Source organism: Hemiscyllium ocellatum (assembly GCF_020745735.1).
Source record: "Hemiscyllium ocellatum isolate sHemOce1 chromosome 27 unlocalized genomic scaffold, sHemOce1.pat.X.cur. SUPER_27_unloc_30, whole genome shotgun sequence".
Classification (NCBI taxonomy): Eukaryota; Metazoa; Chordata; class Chondrichthyes; order Orectolobiformes; family Hemiscylliidae; genus Hemiscyllium; species Hemiscyllium ocellatum.
The window spans coordinates 93,555-112,657 of record NW_026867499.1 but is presented as its reverse complement, the minus strand read 5'-3'; the positions used below and the strand labels follow the sequence as shown (position 1 = coordinate 112,657).

Genomic DNA, 19,103 nt, shown 5'->3' with positions numbered 1-19,103 from the left:
AAAAGTGATTAAGCAGTTACACAACACACATGGGAGAGGGCAGGGTGGGACTTGTCTTTCGATTTGCAGAAGGTGGGACGTTCTGGGCGCTGGAAACTAGGGAAAACACACACTGGAGGACCTTCGGCACAGAGAGATGGAGCTGGAAGCCAGGCTGGAGACACGTTGGGGGAATCACTGTGGATACAGGCCGTTTGGCCCACCAAGTCCATACTGGCCCTCGGAAGAACATACACCCCCCCCAGACCCACCCGATAACCCCCACAGCTTATCCCTGAATTTCGAACTCCCAATCCATTCTAGCCTGCACATGTTTGGAACATGGGAGGAAAACCAAGGGCCCAGAGGAAACCCACGGAGACAGGGAGTGGGGGAGGGGTAGGAAAGGGCAAAGTCCACACTGTCACCATGAGGGTGGGTTCAAACCCAGGTCCCTGGTGCTGCAAGGAATCCCCTCTCCAGCACTCGGCAACCGATTGGCTTCTGCCCAATCCTGGTGACACTCCAGTCAGTTTGAGGAAATCAATTTGCTTCCATAGAGTTCCCACGGGGCAGGGGTCGTTGTTACCCGCCAGATTCAACAATCCAATGAAAGGCTCGTCTACAGCGAGAACACTAGTCCACATTTCGCGAAAGAATTAAAGTTCTCTCTGCAATTAGAGCCCTTGAGCACTCCCACGCAGGCTGCGTGTATTCATGGGGATTCTCAATGCATGTTGATATTCGAAATTCCCCAATCCTGGGAAAAAAGATTGAGTGCATTCACCCTCTCCATGCCTCTCAGGATCTCTTCACCTCTATAAGCCCGCCCCAACCCCCCGAGGCTCTTATGCTCGAAATAAAAACGTCTTAGCTTGTCCAACCTCTCCCTGTTACTCAGACCTTGAGTCCTGGTTTCTTGTAAATGTCTTCTGCACTCTTTTCAAGTTTAATAACATCTTTGTTTCGCAAGGTGATCAAAACGAATCACAATACTCCAAGTGTGGCCTCAACAATATCCTGATTAACTGCAACATAACTTGTCAACTTCTATACCCAATGCCCTGACTGGTGAAGGCCAGTGAGGCTTAAGCCTTCTTCACTGCCCTGTCTACCTATTTTGTTGGACATATCGGACCTGCTCCAAACTGGATAAACTAACTGATGTGACAGGAAACCGCTTCCTTTCTTGAGGCAAGTCTCCCAGAGAGAACTTGCTGGCTGACTGTCTGAACTACTGAACCTCCGTGCCCTACTGCCCTCAGGAGGGGGGTCCACATATTTGCGTAAAGTGGTGCTCGAAATTTTTATCATCTTTGGGATGAATCTCCATTCATTCAGTGCTATGGAGTCATGTAGGCCAGAAACATACCCTTCAGACCAACCAGTCCATGATCCCCAACTAAACTAATGCCACCTGTCTGCTCTTGGCCTATAACCAGTTTGTTAATAGTTGTGTTTATTTTTTAACTGTAACGATTGGATAAAAAATTGCTGATAATTGATTTTAAAGTGTTGGGGATTTATTTTTATCACTAGAACAGGTTACACCACTTTTCAGGCTAATTTTACCTAATGTAGGGCAACATGTTCCTCTGGGTGTTTCTGTTTGAGATCTTGAATGCTGCTGTGATGTCCTGCTGAATGCAATGGAGTCAATATTAATCCTAGCCTCACTGTGGCTGTGGGTGAATTGCCTTAATTTGGCTCCTGACTCAGAAACTGCGCAGAGAATCAACTGCTGAAACAATGATTTACACTTTATTGTATGTAGCAACCAAAGATAACCCCCCCACCCCCCTCAAGTCACCAAGTTCAACCTCACTCCCAACTTGGGGATCACCCAATTGATGGCAGAATTTAACTGACTTTCCACCGACAATATCTGTCTCTGGAAGTGTTCAGGGATTCACTGCAGTGTTGTTTTTCCAAGTACTGCTGCTGCATCTTTCTGGGTTTAAATTCTGGAGGAGATTCCACACTTTGAAATCTGTGGTGTGATGTTTCTTTAGATTCTAACACCACCTCCCCACATTGCTAGAGACCTCCAGTGTGTAGCATACCTTCTTAGCCTTGAGGTTTAGCTGTCTGTTTGAAACAGCCTGTCCTGCAATTAACCTCTTGGTGTCAAAGCCATCCTTCCACAGACAGACTAACTTGTCCTTTTGTCACGAGTTTATTAAAAACTTATCTCATCTGTCCCAGGAAACAGCTTGTTGTTATACATCCTTCTTCTCAGGGATAGTTAACTAGCAGAAATTAGGCCATTCAGCCCATTGAATCTGCTCCATCATTCAATCCTGGCTGATAACTTTCTCATCCCCATTCTCCCCGTAACCCTTGATACTTAAGAATGATTATATGGTGGAGCAGACTCAATGGGCTGAATTGCCTAATTTCTGCTTCTGAGGGCTTATGATTTTGCAGTTTCTCAGTGGCCCTTTTGTTTCTTGGTCCAGAAAGAGTTATTGCTGACTCAGGTAGTTTGGAAAGTTCTGGAGTTTACAGGACCACACCATATTCCTCTCTGCATTGTCCAGGAATAACTATTCCTTCTGAGATATTGGAAATTCCAGAGCTACCTTGGTATCCCTGAATAAAATCGGTTTGTCAGAAAATCTCTGCTGCTACTCTGGAACAGAAGGATTATGGGGAGAAAATTCAGAAATCAGATGTGCAAAGAGACGATGGAGTTCTATTCCAGGATTCTCTCAAGGTAAACTTGAAGGTTGAATCACTAGTTGGGGAGGCAAATGCAATGATGGCATTTATTTTGATCAGACTTGAATATAAAGGCAAGGATGTACTTCTGAGGCTCTGTAAGGCTCCGGTCAAGCCGCATTTGGAGTATTGAACGCAATTTTGGGCCCCATATCTCAGGAAGGATGTACTGGCCCCTTTATTATTAACTATTCAATTCAGCTCATTGAATCAATTCTGCCATTTATTCAGATCACGTTAGCTCTTATAAACATCAACTCCACTTTCTTGCTATTTCCACATAATCCTCAATTCCCTCACTAGTTAAACAAAAACTGACAGCCTTGGATGTACTTAACGACCCAAGCTCAACAACCCCCTGTAGTATCATGGTCCACAGATTTACTGTCCCCAGTAAAAATTCCTATCTGTCTTCAACATGCAATCTCTCATTTGCAGGTTATTCCCTCTGGTGCTAGACTCACCCACAAAGGTAAACTTTTCCACATCAAGCCTGTCAAGTCTCCTCAGAATCGCTTATGTGAAAATAAGGTTACCTCTAAATCTTCTCACTTCTAATAAGTATAGGCCCAACCAATTCACTTCTCTTCATATGATATTCTTTTCATCCTGGTCAAACTTCTCTGGACTGCCACCAAAGTCAGTATATCTTTCCTTGGGTAAAGGACCCACCCAGTGTTCAGTTTTGGCCTGACTGTTGCCTGATAGAGGTTCACTATAACCTCCCGACTTTTATACTCTATTTAAAGGTCAGCCTCCCATTTGCCTTCCCTATTACTCACTGAACTTGGATGAAGAGATGCATGGGTATGGGCTTCCAAATCCCTCAATTCAACAGCTTTCTCCATTTAACATTCAGCACTGTTCCTCCTGGCAAAGTGCACAACCTCTTTTCCCTAAATTCTATTCCATTTGCCATTTGCTTAACCTGTCTATATACCTCTGCAGATATTTCATGTCTTCTCACCACCTGCCTTCCTATCAACCATCTTTTCTGCAATCTTGGCAATAGTGCATTCAATTCACTTATCCAAGTAAATAATTGTAAATAATACATATTGTAAATAATTTTGGCCCCAGCACTGATCCCTGTGGCAAACTACTGATTACAATTTGCTATCCTGAACATGCCACTTATCCCAATTGTATCATTGGTTAGCCAATCCTCTATCCATGCCTCTTTGCTTATTATTTCATGAGACGTGAATATCATTGGGTCTGCCAAAACCCTTCCCAAATTGTCCTTGAAAATGTTGTGCTGAGCTGCCACTTAAATTGCTTCACATTATAATTTGGTCTGCAATAATGTTCAGGAGCGAGTTCCAGGTTTTTGATCAAAAACAAAGAAGCAATGCGATATATTTCACAGTTGGAATGCTGTGTTCACACTTACCTGCTCTTGGTGGTTGAGGTGATGGCTTGGAAGTGCTTTTGAAGAGCCACCACTTAATCAAGCCAGAATGTAGGTTGTGGCCAGAGATTCTGCTTTTTGACTTTCATCATCAATCTACATTCTTTCCAGCCAAGATTTTAGTCTGAAACTGCCACACAATTCCTCCTGTTATAGCTTCAATCAGCTATAATAATATGACGATTCTTGGGGTGATTTTTCACACCTGAGTGCAAAATAAATACAGATCATTGTTTCCAGCTTTGGTGGAACAAAACAAAACAGCAAATTAGTGGATAAATACTGTTAGTGCAAACAAAGCTAGCGATCAATAATGACTCACCCTGTTCACTTCAATGGCCAAATTACATTTTGAAAACCAAATACACACAGACAACAGGTCAAAGTGGTTCATAGGAGGAGATTTGGGGCATTGAAGAGGAGTGAAATGATTGCTTTTGGTCACCGCCACCATTGTCCGAAAAACATATTGAAAGGATTCTTAAAAGGGAGGCAAAAAGGTGGCGTGGTATAACACCTCTCCTGCGCCCCTTTATCGGAAAAAAAACCTACCCAGGTTAGCTTGCGCTACACCAGCTTCCGGGTCCGCTCCGCGCTTTTTTCCAATAAAGGCGCGCAGGCGAGTCCCGGAGATGTGACATGACTCTCCACTCTCCCCAATGTTATAGAGATCGCATCGGGAGCAAGGGATACAAAAGAATTACATTGATAGATGTACCGGTGAAAGTCTTCTTTCTGCCGCAGCCCAGGTTCGATTCCCGGGCAGCGAGGCAATTTTTAGCAGAGCTACCAGGAGCTGTTTATGTCTCCCTGGTGGTCTAGTGGTTAGGATTTGGCGCTTTCACCGCCGCGGCCCGGGTTCGATTCCAAGTCAAGGAAGCAGTTTTCAGCAGGTCAGCGGGCTCTCTACTCTTCTTAAACGCCCTGCACAGTTGTTTATTGATCTTCGTCATTCCTGGGTGCTGCAGTGTCAAATAGCTCGTTGAAATTGCATCCTGATGCATATTTGCTTGCATGCGTTGCGATGACTGCTTCTGCAGCTGCAAACGAGTGAGCAATCCTCACTCTCTCGGCGGAGCAGGTCAGGGCTGTTTGGCAGTGTCTGTTTGTAGACGCGGTTACGTGTGTTTTACAGTTTAAATTTAATTTTTCTTGTGTCCCTTCATTCCACTTAAAGTTCAAGAGACCTCAAACCGAAATTCCCCAGGTACTTTTGGGACAATTTCTTCCAGGTGTTCGCTAAATATATCTCTGAGAACTTTGTAAAGTTTGAACATTGTGAGTGTTGACTTTTTGTACTTTGGCGCGAAATCACAGTTCGAAGAAAACAGAATGGCGCAACTTAGACAGAGTTTATACTTGCAGGACGGCGATCTGTCTGCGGGTGCATGATGGGAGCATCACCCAAAAGGGAAACCATCTCTCCTATTCACTCAGTGTCGTCTTTAGCAGCTTTTCCGTAGAACGGCGCACTGTTCAGCACCTCGCCTTTTCTTTTCTTTCCCAAAAAACTTTGACATAAATATTTCACATTGGTACACTGGCCCAATGTGCACAATTGAGATGACACACTGGTGGAGGTCTGAGTGGTCTTCTGTTGTTCTCTGTACCCTATGTTGCGGAGGGCAATGCTTATCAAGGTTCACTCTGGTGTCAGAGAAAAGTTGCGAAACAAAATGGTTTAATTTTCTGCCAGTGGAGGGAGCCCGGTTTCTGGGTCCGGGACAAACAGCAGTAGGGAGACAGAATGAGAAGCAGCTGTTCGGGAAACTCTTTGCCGCTTGCAATTCTCAGAGCAATGTCAAATGTATTTCACACTGAGCAAGACTCAGCTGGTTAAAGAGGTGGAGCGGGGGTGCTTGTGTGCTCTCAGTGTGGTTCGTTGGTCTCGGGGTATGATTCTCGCTTTGGGTCTTCTACTCCGTAGACTTGCGCGAAATCCCGGACAAGCCCACGTTTCCTGATTTGTGCCAGAGTGCCCGGTTAACTTTCTCAAAAAGTACCTTCGCTAAAGTGCGGGCTTTTGACTGAAACGTCGATTTTACTACTCCTCGGATGCTGCCTGAACTGCTGTGCTTTTCCAGCACCACTAATCCAGAATCTGGTTTCCAACATCTGCAGTCATTGTTTTTACCGCTTGGAGTACAAATTGGGGAGAAGGCAAGGAAGTGAAATGATGGAATATTGCGTTGACGTCAGTGGTGCCGTGTTTAAGGAATGTCAGCACTGAAGCAAGATTGGAAATTTGGGACAGCTCTCCTCGGAGAAGAGAAGTTTGAAATCTGGCCTGGTTGAAGCTTTCCAAGTCATGCAAAGTTTAGACAGAGAAAGTGATGTAGTCAAAATTCTCCCACGCCTGAAAGGATCGGCAACAATTCGGCAGAGTTTTAAAGTCATGAGGAAAAGAACTAAAAGTGACATTGGGAAGAACGCTTTCGTACAGGGAGTGGTTGCGTTCAGTAAATCCCTAACTGATACTGACAAAGAGACAGATTGAATAGACGCAAACGGGAATTCGGTGGTCATGTTTAAAGTAACACTGTGCAAAATTACATGGAGAAGGAAAGAGAATGATACAAGTAGAGACCCACGTTTACTTACTGTGTCGAACCAGCAGAGCGAAGGTGGGCCGCATGGCCTCCGTCTGTGCTTTGACACATGCTGTGATTCAGAATGGAATCACAATTCGACCAACAGAATGTGGGAAGTTAGGAAAAAGTTTATATTTACACAGCTTCCATACATCTGCGCAACAGCATATGATACGACAGCAGTGGAGATCTTTGACATCAGTCTCGAAGGGACCTGTGGAAAACTCTTGGTATGTAGGAGCAGAGTGGCGTAGTGGTTGTGTGCTGGGCTCATAGCCCCGAGGTCGATGGATTGAAGTCATCCTCCGCTGTAGTGCAATGTCTCCTTGAGCGGCTTCCTTTTGAACTGGGGCTGTGCTATATTCTATATCTTGCCTTTGCACCTACTGCCTGAGTGTCTGAATACCCTGTATCATACCGATACTCTCGGGGAACTCACACGGTTCAAGTAACATGCTTTTTGGAGGTCTGAGTGGTCTTCTCCTGTTCTTCGTCGGTTTCCTATGAACTGATTCGCAAAACCACTTCTTCTCAATGCCAATGAACTGATAAAGTTGAAACGCATGCCTTGTACTTCCATCCATTCCCTGCATTAATCGCCACGCCAGGTCAGACGTGAATGACAAGACGATCAGTATGTTAGAAACCGTATCACCACTCAGATACAGTTCCTTCCTATGAGGACAGATATTACTGATTGTGAATCACCTCAGAGAGAGGCAAGTGGCAGAGAGTCGCCGTGGACTCGATGGGCTGAATGGCTTCTGTCTGCGCGAGAATGGTGCAACGTGTTTATGCCATCCCACTGCCTGACTCTGTGACAGAGAGGCTGAGGGAGCAAAACTGGTTCATTTTTAACCGTCCCTTCCGTGTTGGACTGCCTGCAGTCCCTCAGCTCAGAGCCGGGGATGACTCCGAGTGAGTGAAGGTTTCACTCGGATTCTCTTCATGGGACACTTGAGTCTCAGATGTTAACTGCTGCGCGATCGCAGCAAAGAAAGCGTTGCCCACTTTGCAATAGACTTTCTGCATTTTGCTGCATGAAGACGAATTCTGAACATCAAGCAGGCTGTACAACAATGTACGCATATGAATTTACTTGAGGAAGAGTGCTTGGTGTCCATTTCTCTCTGTCTCGCCAGCACAGCATCTTTCTATCTCTCCGATAATAGACCTTTGGAGGAAATTCATATTCAAAGTTACTCACTTCCCACGCATTAGTGTAAGTGATTTCTTTCACCTCAAGTGATTGAGAGAGACAGCAGAAGAGCGAATGGACTCTTCCCTCACCCCAGAACAACGTGCAAGTAGAAACAAAATGGTTTAATTATCCGCCAGTACAGAGAGTCCAGTTCCTGGGGATGAGACAAACATCAGCGGCCCGGTTACAGAATGACAAGTAGATGTTCTGGAAACGCTTTGCTGCTTGCAATTCTTGGAGCAATGTGGAATGTACTTCACACTGAGCAAGTTTCAACTGGCTCTGAGTCTCCAGTGTGCATTACTCCTTGAGTTTATATTTGCACATCGGTGATATGTCTGCACAACAGCACATGACACTACAGCAGTGAAGATCTTTTGATTTCATTCTCGAACGTGCAAGACACACGCCAACTGAAAAGCTGAATACTTTTCACTGAGTACTCGGGAAAGCTGCCGTGCAATGCAGGAGAATGGCACAGCGGGTGCATGTTAGGATCACAACCCAGAAGGGAAACCATTTTCACTTCTTTACTCAATGTCGTCTTCAGCAGCTTTCCCCTATAACGACACTCTGCTCTCTCCTTTACCTTGTCATCTGCTTCCCAAAACTTCGTGTATCTGAGCTCAATGTGTCACATCGATACACAAGTCAAATTTACACAGTTATTCTGGCACGCTTGTGGAGCTCTGAGTCGTGTTGTCCAGTTTTCTGTCGGTGTGTTCTGATCTCAAGTGTTAAACCTCTTCTCTCAGATGGCAATGAACCGGTGAAGTTGAAATACATGACTTGCTGTTTTTGTCCATTTCCTGCGGTAAAGAAACCGACGCCCGTGTAATAAAAGACTCTCTGTAGGATTGCTGTGTCAAGACAAATTCTGAACACCAAGCAGGCTGCACAAAAATGCACTCATACCAATTTACCTGAGGGAAGGGTTTCCATTTCTCTCGGTCCCGACAACACAGCATCTTTCAGTCTCTCCGTTAACAGGACCTTTGGAACAAGCTCAAAGTTGCCAATTTCCTACGCATTTCTGTAACTGACTTATCCTGCCTCAACAACTAATGAGAGAGAGAGAGCAGAAGAGCGTGTGGGCTCCTTCTTCCACCAGGACAGCTTGCAAGGAGAAATAAAACGGTTCAATTATCCACCAGTGGAGAGAGCCCGGCGCCTGGAGACGGGACAAACAGCAACGACCTGGGAGCAGGGAGACAGATTGAGAAGCAGGTGTTCTTGAAACTCTTCCCTGCTTGCAATTCTGGGAGCAATGTACAATGTATTTCGTACTGAGCAAGTCTCAGCTGCTTCAGGAGGTGGCTGCACCCATGGCTGGTGGCTCGTTAGTCTGGCATATGATTCTAGCTTTGGGTCTTCTCGCGAATGCAGACGTGTGAGAGTTCCCGGATTCCAATCCCAGGCGAACCATCATTTCTTAAATTGACCAGAGCAAAAATACCTGATCAATTTTCTCAAAAAGCCGCTTTGTTAAATAAGATCGGACTGCCTGAATTAGGGACGGCGCAAAAGCTGCCATTGCGGTGAAGACGGCGAAGGGAAACACTTGCTCAAAGTGAAAACAAGTAATCCAGATTTTTCGCCCACGCAATCCGAGTCTGAATGAATCCTCCACCTGTATTACGCTCAATTCTGAGGGTGATACTTCAGGAAGTGGGGAAGTGAAGTGATTGCAGACAGCACTGAACAGGTTGAAGTGAATGGTGCCGTCCTGAGGAATGTCAGCAATGAAGGGAGATTGGAAAGTTTGGGGCAGCTCTCTTTGGAGAACAGAGGGCTGAAAGCTGGCCTGATTGAGGTTTTCCACATCATGAGGGTTTTAGACAGAGGAAATAATACAGTGAAAATGCTCCCAGGCCTGAAAAGATCGAGAACGATTTGGCAGAGATTTAAAGTCATCAGGAAAATGAGTAAAAGTGACATTAGGAAGACTGTTTATGCACAGGGAGTGGAGTCAGTAAGTCGCTGTCTGACAGTGACAAAGAGGCAGATTCAATGGGCACAAAAGGGAATTCGGTGGGCATGTTCAATGTAACAATGTGCAGATTTACAGGGAGAAGGCGACAGAATGAGACACGTATTTACATATTGTGTTGAACCAGCAGAGCTAAGGTGGGCTGCATGGCCTCAGTCTGCACTGTCACACATTTCGTGATTCTGAGTGAAATCGGAGTTAGACCAAGAGAACGTGGAAAATTTGACAACGGATATATTCTGCCCAACAGGATACTCCATCACAGCAATGAAGGTGTTTTGACATCATCCTCGAAGGTACAGGCCACAATGCAGATTCAAAACCGAGTATTCATTTGAATCACTGAGTAATGTGTTTACAGTTATTCAGTTGAGGTGAGCGGAGTTGCGCATTGGGAGCCACTCCAGTTGATAGGTCGAAGCCGTTTTCTCCTGTGTGATAGTCCCACCAGCACTCCAATTTGCTGTGCTTCAAGTCAGTAGATGCAGATTACTGTCCCATACTGATCCACGGGCCACGATGACCCAGCTGTGGTGACAGGCTTGTGAAGGTCTGAGTGCTCTTCTCATGTTCTTTGTCGGCCTGCTATGATCCGAGTCATCAAACCTCTCTTCTCCGAGAGTAGGAATAAACTGGTGAAGGTGAAACACATCAGTTTCGGTGTGTTCCATGTGCAGGAGGCCCTGCAGTAATTCCCCACGCTGTCTCACACAGCAGCATCCTCTCGGTGAATTATGCTTGGCAAAAAAAACCTATTAAACCAAATCAGTGTCGGCCACTGGATTTTACTGACACTGTGTATAAAATTCAGGCTCACCGTTAATGTGGAGAGGGGCCGTCAGACTGTAGTTTCCGCTCCTTCTGTTGAATAAAGATAATTTTAACAGTGTCCAGTGAGAGGAAAGGATTTGTTGTTGGTGGTAAACATTTCTATCTGAACTCGCTGTCACTCTGCTGCAACAGGATGAGCTGGGACCTCCTGATAGATTGAAACACACAACTGGTAATCTCTAGATTATGTTGTAAAAATATCGGTATAATGTTATTCACACCGCGCTGTCACCAACTGAACGAAGCGGCTGTGTGTTTAAATCGCTGGATGGACAGCTTGTGTTTTCATTCTCACTTTGGGGGCAGCTGAGCATTTACCCAAACACTGAGCACACCACCTCCCTGACACAGCGTTCACAAATCAAGCTGATAGCAAAGCTTCACGTGTGATCGAAAGTTTCCGCAACGAAGATTTGGCTCAACAGATATCGGGAGTGAACGTAATCCTTCCTTGATTTGAAATGTAAGAAGCAGACTTTCAGTGAGCCGGACGCGATTTGAATACGCAACCGACTGACTTAGAGTCAGACGTGCTACAGTTGCGCCACAAGCTCACGGGTCACTTATCTCCTCTTTTCATGCTTAAGGGAAGTGATCGCACTACAAGGATTTTACGTTATGAGTAACAATGGAGATCAACAGTTCATGTCTGTTCTGTTTCTCCCCCCTCTCTTTCTGCAGAGGGTGGGATCAGACTGTCCCCGGTGTCTCCACAATGAATGTCCCAGGCATTATTAAGGAAAAGTAAAAGTGATAGACGACAATTGTAATTCTAGGCGGAGCAGGCTGAATTATGAATTCACTAATAGCCTCCCCTAAGCGATGCCGCAATTGCCTGTCTCTGTAGCGCAAGTGGCCAGCGCGTTTGTACCTTAACCAAAAGGTTGGTGGTTCGAATCCACTCCAGGGGCGCTTAGTACGCTGCTCTTCGCGGCTCTGTGCACTTTATTGGGCTCAGGCGAATGTTATCCAAGCGGCAACCTCGTCCACAAAGGGGTTTCTGTGTTGTGTTATTGTCCAACGTAAGGGACTGCGGATGCTGAGAACCCGAGACAAAAAACGAGAAACTCGGCAGGTTTGACTGCACCTGTCGGAGAAAACGGAATTCTGAAATGCTGAGTCTGATTCTCTTTCCATAGATGTTGCCTGACCTTCTCCGTTCCTCCTGAAATTTCTAGATTTGTTTTTAACTGAAAGTTCATTTCATCTTTTGCGATGAAACACCTAGACTCGCAGTGTGCAGATATTTAATCCTTTCGAATCACTGAAGTGAATGGATTCAAACAAACTCTGCGATGATTCACACTTTCTCAGCTCCGCAGGCAGACAGATCTGGGAAGTGAAGCTGTCAGTGTAGTTCTGTATTCGTGGGCTGAGTGGTTAATGCGATGGACTTGAAACCCATTGCGGTTTCCCCACGCAGGTGTGACCCCTGCCGACTACAAAATGACAAATGTCGTCGAAAAGAAAGGGAGCTTGCTCCCCGGCTTCTTCTTTAAGATTCAAGTCAGTGGAGGGGGAAAAATATTTCACTCACATTGGGACTGGTGGGAATCTGCAACCCACTGCCTGTTCGGGAGGAACAAGCAGATACCCGCAGAGCTTCTTTTGAGGCTATGAGCCAAGTGTCTGCAAATGAGACTAGAACAGTGAGGGACATGAAATCGTGATCGAAATGAAGCACCTGAGGACAAGGGTGTTTCCTTTGCCAGTGAAAGATACTGCTTCACAAAGTTGGGACTGTGGAAGGGAAGCAGTCACGGTGATTATCTTTGGTTGTTGACCTTGTGAATGTTCCCATTGCTGCGCATGTCCGTGTTAACGTCAGAACTCTGCAGCATGGTGGCGTTGGATATGCACAGGGCCGGGGCGCAATGAATGACGCATCTGTCTCCACCTACCTGTTTGAAATGCAGCTCACAGCTTCTTCACACACCCCAATTAATCTTTCTCATTGTCCTGAAGCCGGCATACGGTTTGAATTCCCGATCTGCGGGAATGAGAATCTTTTCACTGTCTCGCGTCAATAAATGTCCCTCAGAACATCGGAGTCAAGTCACAGCGGAAGCTGAGATAGCCCCACACGCTGCTGACGGGCACATTTTACTTTCGGGTAAAAAATGAGGTCTGCAGATGCTGGAGATCACAGCTGAAAATGTGTTGCTGGTTAAAGCACAGCAGGTTAGGCTGCATCCAAGGAATAGGAAATTCGACGTTTCAGGCATATGCCCTTCATCAGGAAAGGGCATATGCCCGAAACGTCGAATTTCCTATTCCTTGGATGCTGCCTAACCTGCTGTGCTTTAACCAGTAACACACTTTCAGCACATTTTACTTTCCCCAACTCACCGCCCCAACCACTGCGGCTCCTGGGAGTGAAAAGGAAACAATCACCAAAACCCAGTCTTAGTTTTGTGAATCTTCAGAAAATAAGCAAACCTTCATCCCTTCGGATTTTCTATCCTGGGCTGACAGGGATGGGTTTTGTCACTCTTTTGTCGGATATTGCAAGTGGATGTTTTGCAGAAAAGCACCACAATGCAATCTGATTAATCAGGATCTGGATGTTTTCGGTGTTTGAATGTAAGTGTTGTGCTCCAGAAGTTGTTGTTCACAGTTTATAATACTTTTCTCCCCAGTCCCCTGTATCACTTGTCGAAAATGCTTAATTTATGTCTTGTAATCCTTTCACTGTCTGCTAATGAGGATAGCATTTCCGTCTTTTACCTCAGTTATCTTGACCTTGCATACCTCAAGCCTCAAGCTAATTTCACGAGAAACCTTCTCCAGTTCAAAAGTTAATAATGGCTCTGTTTCTCGTCACGTATCCAATTTCAGATCGATATTGTTAATGTTCCTTTTATTCCTTCAGATCTAGGTTTCGCTCACAGGGTAAGAACAGACCTGTCACCAAATACATTTACCAATGTACCTTCATCCTTTCGATTGTATTAGCATCATGAACACTTCCCATCAAAATAACTCGAGAGACTTCCATCACAATTTTCTGTGAACAGTTCTACATCAGCTTTGCTGAATGAACCCCAAATTTCTTGATGTGGCTCCTTATTTTCGGCCCAGATTATTAATCTCTCTACGCACGGAAATGGATCCTTCCCACCCGCTCTGTCCCTCATAATGTGTGTAGTTCAATTCGATCTCCCATCAGCCTCTTCTGTCCTGATCAAATCCAGGGGAACAGGAAACGTTGGGACTATGGCGCAGACAGGACAAGTCCAGTACTCACCTTTCCTGTTAGAGCAATTCCATGAGAAATTTCAGACCACAACTTTGGACGTGTAGTTGTGGCTGAACACTTAAAGAGCTGGAGTAGAGATCCTTTGGGGTTCCCCCATCCCCGCCTCCCCCCGCCCAGGGTGGTAACCTGCTGACTATGCTTTCTTCGCTGGCGATTTTAAATGACTTCCTGTTGGTTGCATTATCGCTCAAACTTCACAAAACCCGTCTCAATAAAGTCGCGTTTTCTCATGTCTGGGAATTTATTGCCATGCAGGAAACTCGAGTTCGGAACAAACAACGTACCAGACTCAAAACGTCAGCTCTGTTTACCTTTCCACGGATGCTGCTCGACCTGTTGGCTTTCTGCAGTATTCTCTGTGTTTATTAGGCACAAGTGCTGCTTTTCATTCAAGAACTTCAATTCCTGTCCTCTGGTAACTGACTCTGGTCAGTGGCTATTGGTTCTTCTGATCATTAATCTGCCCATTCCCACCGCTTCTTCTCCCATCATTACCAACAGCCCCAGGAAATCTCCAGTTAACTTTCTTTGCTCCAAAGCGAACATTCCCAACCTTGGGAATGTCTCCCCACAATAGAAATTTCTCACCCCTGGAAAAGAAGCACGGCGTACACTTGGGAAGAGATTTTGGCAACATATTGTCAGTTTCCCCACGCAGGATTTTTTGCAGAAAAGCACCACAATGCAATCTGATTAATCAGGACCTGGATGTTTTTGGTGTTTGAATGTAAGTGTTGTACTCCAGAACTTTGTTGTTCACAGTTTATAATACTTTTCTTCCCAGTTCCCTGTATCACTTGTCGAAAATGCTTGTAATACTTTCCTGGCTGTTAACCGGAAGGTTGGTCGTTCAAACCCATCCAGGAGCGCTTTATTTGCTGCTCTTCCTCGGCTTTGACAATGTGTGCTTTCAATGGGGTCAGGAAAATGTTCCCCGAACATCTACGTTCTGCCTGCAAAAAAGACCCTGAGCTTCCAGTTGCCTGCCAATTACACACCCCACCCTGTTCCCTGACCAACATCTCTGTCTCAGGTTTGCTGTATTGTCCCAGCGAAGCTCAGCACCAGCTGAACGAAGAGCACCGAATATTCTACTTGGGGACCATACATCCCTCCGGTCCCAATATCGAATTCAATAATTCAAGGGCCTGAAATCCATTGTATCCTCGTCTCTACCACACAAACCAAGCCCTGTTGTCACATAGTCTGTCATTACACACTACCTATTCTTAGCCACGAACAGTCTCTATTAACAGTTATTCACCCTCCCACGCAGATCGTTATCAACTCCCTTTCCTGTCCAACAGTTCTTCCCTCGCTTTGGGCTCTGTCCTGATCTACCATTTACTGCATCCGCCTTCCTCCCACAATATCTCCTGCATATAAACCAACGTTTTCCCAATCACCATCAGTTCTATGGAAGGGTGACCGGCAACTACCGTTTGTTTTTTGTTTCTGATATACAGCGTCCGCAGTTCTTTCAGCTTTTTATTGAGGTAGGGTTGGAAATTATTTTGAGAAACAGAAGGAGAGGTGGAGAGACAGAACAGACATGAACTGTTGATCTCCATTGTTACTCATAACGTAAAATCATTGTAGTGCGATGACTTCCCTTAAGCATGAATAGAGGCGCCAGGCTCCCTGTGAGCTTGTGGCGCAACGGTAGCGCGTCTGACTCCAGATCAGAAGGTTGCGTGTTCAAATCACGTCAGGCTCATTAAAATCAGTTCCTGAGATTTCCAATCAAGAAAGGATTGTGTTCACTCCGGATATCTGTTAAGCCCAGTCTTCTTTCCGGCAACTTTCAATAATACGTGAAGCTTTGCTGTCAGTTTAATTTGTAAGCACTGTGTCAGGGAGGTGGTGTGCCCAGTGTTTGGGTAAATGCTCAGCTCCCCCAGTTCATCGCTGGATTTAAACACAGCCGTCTATCTCTGGGCAGCTGCTTCTTTCAGTTGGTGACAGTGCGGTGTGAATAACATCATTCCGATAAGTTTATTACATAATCCAGAGACACCTAGCTTTGTGTTTCAATCTATCAGGAGAGTGATAGCGAGTTCAGATAGCAATGTTTCCCACCAACAACAAATTATTTCCTCACACTGGACACAGTTAAAATTGTCGAGGAGAAAGTGATGTCTGCAGATGCTGGCGATCAGAGCTGAAAATGTGTTGCTGGAAAAACGCAGCTGCTCAGGCAGCATCCAAGGAACAGGAAATTCGACGTTTCGGGCATAAGCCCTTCATCAGGAATTCGGGTCTGTGGGCTATCCGTTCTTCTTAAATGCGCTGTACAGTTGTTCATTGATCTTCGCCGTTGCTGGGCGCTGCAGTGTGAAGTAGCTCGTTGAAATAGCATCCTGATGCAGATTTGTTTGCATGTGTTGGGATGATTGCTTCTGCAGCTTAAGTACTTGGTTCGCATGTGTTGTTTCCTGGAGACGCTGTTTTGAATTTACCATTGACTGTTCGCTGTACTGTGACATCTAGAACAACAGCACTTTGTTCTTGTTCTCCTCTTTTGTGAATTTTATGCCAGTAAGGAGATTGTTGATGGTGTTGTAGGTTTCCTCTAAGTTGTTCCATTATCTCTGCATTATTGCTTCTGTTAGGAATCCTGATATTGGTGGTTTCATGGGTGCTCCGTTGATTTGTTTGTTAGTCTTGTTACTGAATAGGAAGTGGGAGGTAAGGCACAGCTCCATGAGCTTGACAGTGTTATCTTTGCTGATGACGTTGGTGCTGTTTGGTGTTTGTGCCTTTGGTTCTTCAAGTAGTGTCTTCAGTTTTCTTTGGTCACGTTGATGTTAATGGATGTGAACAGGGCTGTATGTCAAAGGACAGTATTATTGCATCCTGTTTTATCTTGTTGCCTTTGGTGTTCAGGAATTCTTGGATGGAGTAACTGGAGTGGCGTGAGTCTTCGACTTGGTGTTTCAGTCTTCAGTGGAGGTCTTTGACTCGTCCGTATATTGGTGTTCCAAGTGGTGAGACTGTGGCCTGAGGGGGGCTCCTGGTTTGAAGAGGAGGAGAACAGCAACAAAGTGCCATGCCTAGATGTCACTGAAGAGCGAACAGTCAATGGGGAACTTCAAACTAGCGTCGACAGAAAAACAACACACGCAAACCAAATACTTAACCGCAGAAGCAATCATCCCAACACCCACAAACGAGTGAACAATCCTCACTCTCTCTGCGAAGCAGGTAAGGGCTGTTTGGCACTGTCTGTTTGTAGACGCGGTTACGTTTGTTTCACGGTTTAAATTTAATTTTTTTTTCAAAAAAAGTGCGGAGCGGACCCGGAAGCTGGTGTAGCACAAACTTACCTGGGTAGGTTTTTTTCCAATAAAGGCGCGCAGGAGAGAATGTATGGAGGAAAACTTCATTCCAGTGACAATAACATGGAACAAACTGCCTACAAAGATGCTGGAAATGGAGCTGAATCAAGGATATGAAAATGAAATGTTAAGGCTGCTTGAGAAAAGAAAGGCAGAAAAATTGCTGAATGACCTCCTGCTGGCCTATTAAATAAAAAAATTATGACAAAAAAGGATGTAACTCCATTACTACATTAGAAGGTGAATAATAATTACAAAGAAACTTTTAGAACAGCCAACAATATCAGATATACATCATATAGAACAAAGAACAAAGAAAATTTACAGCCCAGGAACAGGCCCTTCAAGCCTGAGCCAATCCAAATGTACTGTCTAAACCTGTTGGTCAATTCCTAAGTATTTGTATTCCTCTACTCCCCACCCACTCATGCATTTATCCAGACGCATCTTAAATGAATCTACCTTGCCTGCCTCTACCGCCTCTGCTGGCAATGCGTTCCAAAAGCCCACCACCCTCTGTGTGAAGTAAAGCTCATTTTCGCTTTGAGTAAGTGCTGCCCTTGCCGCGTTCATTGCAATGGTAGCTCTGCCCCATCCCTGATTCATCGGATCTCGTTAAACGAAGCTGCTTTTTGCCGTTTTCGCACAAAAAAATGTAAGAAACAAGGGCTCGTCCGGGATTTGAACCCGGGATCTCTCGCACATCCAGGCACCAGGACACCCGAAGCGAGAATCATTCCCCTAGACCAACGAGCCACAAACCCGCGGAGACTTGCATCTTCTTGACATGTGCCAATCCCTTAAATGCTGCTCAGTTCCATGAGAATCTAATCTTTTGGTTGTGAACATGAGTAAAGAAACAATGCTTTTCGGCAGTGCAAACTGTACACGTGCCAAACTGAGTGAATACACAAGGAAAATATCTTTAAGAGAGATAGAAAGTATTTGAGCACCTATGGAGTGTCTGCCCCCTCCCTGGATTCACTCCAGTTGCTACAAGTGAACAGTGTTTCACCCACCCCTACCTCCCCTCCCCCCTCACTGCTGGAGGATGGTGAATGGAAAGGGTGTGACATTGCTTTGCTCCCAGATATTGCCCAGAGGGTGGACGTTTCACTCTGAAGCTGACAGGGCTGCATCCACATTGTGACGTCAACAATGGAGGCGGGCCGGACAGCTGCCCTGCAGTGGAGGCACGTGTGGAGGGGAGGACACTTTGCAAATCCCACTCTCCTCCAAGTCAATGCGATTTGAGTTCAAGCAAAGCAAGGGGTTTAAATTTATTTTAGAAAACCTCCTTTGTGCCGTGGGAAAACTCTGCCGCGGGAAATGCAGCGTTACAGATTCATATTAAGAGAAGCAGGAGTAGACCATTTGGTCAAGCCTGCTACGTCATTCATTAAGGTCACAGCTCCACCAACCTGCACTATCCCGACTAACCTTAATTCCCCTACCATGCAAAAACCCATCCAACTGTGTTTTCAGTATACTTCATGAAGCTGTCTCAACTGCTCTCTTGGGCAGAGGATCCCTTGGATGCTGCCTGACCTGCTGCGCTTTTCCAGCAACACATTTTCAGCTTTGATCTCCAGCATCTGCAGACCTCAATTCCTCCTAGAGAATCCCATGGAGTCTCACAGAGTGACACAGGTGTACAGCACGGAAACAGACCCTTCGGTCCAACTCGTCCATGCAGCCCAGATATCCTAACCTAATCTAGTCCCATTTGCCAGCACTTGGACCAAATCCCCACAAAACCTTCCTATTCATATACACATCCAG

The 19,103-nt window shown here is 45.5% G+C and overlaps 2 non-coding genes across 2 annotated transcripts; one reads left to right on the top strand and one right to left on the bottom strand.

Moving 5' to 3' along the window:
- The first annotated feature begins 15,628 nt into the window (after positions 1 to 15,628).
- trnaw-cca (transfer RNA tryptophan (anticodon CCA)) lies at positions 15,629 to 15,700 on the top strand. The gene has a single exon. It is a non-coding gene; the product is annotated as a tRNA-Trp (tRNA).
- A 2,287-nt stretch (positions 15,701 to 17,987) lies between these two features.
- trnap-cgg (transfer RNA proline (anticodon CGG)) lies at positions 17,988 to 18,077 on the bottom strand. The gene is given in 2 exon segments: positions 17,988 to 18,023; positions 18,042 to 18,077. It is a non-coding gene; the product is annotated as a tRNA-Pro (tRNA).
- Positions 18,078 to 19,103: the final 1,026 nt, after the last annotated feature.